The following is a 3,473-nucleotide window of genomic DNA, read 5'->3' as shown; positions in this document are numbered from 1 at the left end:
TATAACCTACACTGCCGAAATGCAACCTCCTTTAGAAGAAGTTCGTCAAACTCTCTTAAAAGGAAGGAAAGTAATAATATAATTTCGAGGACGAAATTTAGTTCAGAAACGGGGGTGTTAGAAAGGGGAATTTGAACTTTCGACTCTGAACCTTCCCCGACTAAGTTCCTAGACTATATATACATGTAAGAATCCCGCCCGAGCTCAGTCTGTTATTCGCATCTAATTTGAGTGTATCTAAATTTTGTCAATAAAGAACGGTTGAATTGATGCTATCAATTCAACCTTATTTTTAAAAAGTCTTAATTGCTTTTCGACGCATTACAGACTAATTTCTAATCCAAAAAGTGACTAAAAGTAAATATGTACGTCAATAGTGTGACTAATGTTCTTTTGGGTTTAAAAGCATTCCGAAGAATTCCGAAAGTATTCCGAAGAGTTGAAAAACATTTTGAAATCATATGATATTTCCTGCAATCTTGGAAAATCCCACAAAATAATTTAAATCATTCCTTCCATAATCTACACTACCGGTTAAAAGTTTGGGTTCACTTAGAAAAATCGTTTTTTTTTGTATTTATCGCTTTAATTATACCGGACCTAAAAAAATGTCTCTTTAAAAGGTTGATTGTTTTCGAAATTCTGTCTAAAATAAACCCAGGATAAAGCCTATTTGTCTAGTTTTTAAGTAGATATTGCAAAAATAATGTAAATTGCAATGTTTTCTTAAATTTTCAGTAACTTCCGAAATAGTCAAAGTTTTTCAATGTTCTTGGGCTCATTTTTAAGTTTTTTTTCACCGTATCACAACAGCTTATGAGTATGAATCGAAAAGAATTTCTTTTCGAATTGCAAGAACTTGAAGTTGTAATAAAAAAGTTGGATAAATTTGAAAACATCTTATCTGTAGGCAAATCAGTGTAAAAGTTAAATAAATATATATTTTGAGGAAATTACATAGATATTTCAATTTTTCCAACTTTTTTGTTACAAATTCAAGTTCTTGCAATTCGAAAAAAAAAAACATTTTTTACAATTAATACTCGTAAGCTGTTGTGATACGGTGAAAAAAAGCTTCAAAATGAGCCCAAGAGCATTGAAAAACGTAGTCTATTCCGAAAGTTATTGAAATATTAAGAAAACATTGAAATTTACACTATTTTTGCAATATCTGCTTAAAAACTAGACAAATTGACTTTACCCTGCGCTTATTTTAAACAGAATTTCGAAAACAATCAACCTTTAAAGATACATTTTTTTAGCTCCGGTATAATTAAAGCGATAAATACAAAAAAAAATTATTTTTTTAAGTGAACCCAAACTTTTGACCGGTAGTGTATGCAACTTTGCTTAGGTGCCTTACACCGAAAACTAATCCGATGTAAGTAATTTCGGAATAAAAATTAAATGTGTGAATTGAAATGAAATCAATTTATTCAGTAAAAAATTGAACAGAGTGATGTGCTCTAGTCAGAGGATCGAGCAAGACAATTGACCCTTCCATTACATGGGGTTCCTTAAGTATCCCGTCGTTGTTTACATGGAGGTTTTGGTTTCGACACGATTTCGTAGATCTATAACAGTTAATCATTAACTCTTCGAGATACATACGACACTTGAAAGCGCATGCCGAAGGAAGTGTTCAGATCTGGCCGATCGTGAATGTATAAAGTTTCTTATCTCGTAGAAAATTCTATTTGTCGGCCAAGGCAACTTGAGAAAAAACAGGGTATAAGATTTCAATGCCTTTTCCGACATAAACACTCGCTGAAATAATTCGTTAAAATATGATATACTAACAAAGTAGGAATAGTTACTTTCAAAAATACACGTGCACGTGTTCAGTGTATATCTTCCAAAATTCCAGCAAAATCTTTAATGCCACATTCAAATTTTTCCTATAACTTTACATCATTCAAATCTTTGGAAATTGCTAGAATTTTGTTCAATGTTTTCAAAAAGCCTTGGAATCTTTCAAAAAGCCCTCAAATATTTAATATCATTTTTCCTATTAAAGATTGAAATAAAATCTACTTTCTTATGAATAATTTAATGCAAACAGAGCATGAATTAGATTCACTAATCAAAATTAGATTTCCAAACTAACTCCTTTTTGGCTCATAAACTTGAATGTCAAACGCCAGGAGGCATTTCAGGCGATATTCAAATATTTCGAGCAATGTTCACAAGAGGGAAAAAGAAAAAAATATGGGAAGTATTTTTCGCAATTACGAAACGGAAGTAAAAACTGCTCGAAACTTTGAAAGGTTTCCGCCCTTAAATGAAAAGGTCTATTAAAGACAAATAAATAATAAAAGAAAAACAGGAAGAATTGAATCACTTCAAATTACTGATATCTTTTGGAAAATACCCTAGGATATTTTAACATCTTTACCATTTTTTTGAAAAGCTTCCAAACCTAGTAAATTCCTAAATTGTGCCTTGAAATCTTTTCAAATACCCTGAACTATTTTAAATCATTTAATATCCTATTAGGTTACCGATTTCTAATTGAATAATCCTTAGAATCTTTTTAAAAAATTTTGAAGCATCTAAAACTTTCAAGCTTTTTTGAAATCTTTTGAAATTATTGAAAACACTTGAAAATGCCTTGGATTCTTTGAATTACTCTAAAATATTAACAATTCTTTAAAATTTCATTGAACTTTTAAGAATGTAGTAGAATCTTTGAAATCTTAAAAAAAAGTCTATACAATATTTCTTATCTTTTCAAATCTTTCTAAATCGATAAAAATAGTTTAAAGTTTTTAAGATTGTCTTACAGAATCTTCTACAATACCATGCAAAAATGCAAATCCTATAAGTGAAATTACATTACTGAAATCAATAAAAAATTAAGGATCTTTTAAATTACCCTACGATATCACAGGCCAACGTGGTTTTGTTGTTGGAAAGTGGAGGGTCATTTCCGAAGTAATTTTTTACGTAGAATCCGAATACGGGGTCAGAATTGGTTCATCATGTCAGGATTTTTAGATATTATATTATTGAAATAAAAAAAATTCCTTCGATTCTTTAAAATCACTTGAAACTATTTTAAGCTTACGAAAATTCCTTGGAATCGTCTAAAATACTCTAAAAGTCTTCAAATCCTTTACAATGTTTTCAGTGCCTTAAAATCTTCTGAAATTCTCTACAAGATCTAAAATCCTCTGAAATCAATAGACAATTCCTTATAAAGTTTTAAAATACTCTTTTAAATTACTCTAGAATATTTCAAATCCTCTGACATCAATAAAATTACCGAAATCAAATGAAAAATTCTTGGAATCTTCAAGAAAAATCTAAAAGTTTTAAATCCTATACAGTTTTTTTTAAATTCCTTCAAATTGCTCCAATGTCTTGAAAATACCTTCTATTCTTTTGAAATGCCCTCAACTATTCCTAACCTTATAAATTCCTTAAAATCAATGAAAAAAAATTTCTTGAAATCTTCTGAAATTCTGTTGAAT

The sequence above is a fragment of the Belonocnema kinseyi genome, chromosome 6 (genome assembly GCF_010883055.1).
Source record: "Belonocnema kinseyi isolate 2016_QV_RU_SX_M_011 chromosome 6, B_treatae_v1, whole genome shotgun sequence".
Taxonomy (NCBI): domain Eukaryota; kingdom Metazoa; phylum Arthropoda; class Insecta; order Hymenoptera; family Cynipidae; genus Belonocnema; species Belonocnema kinseyi.
This window is presented reverse-complemented; position numbering follows the sequence as displayed.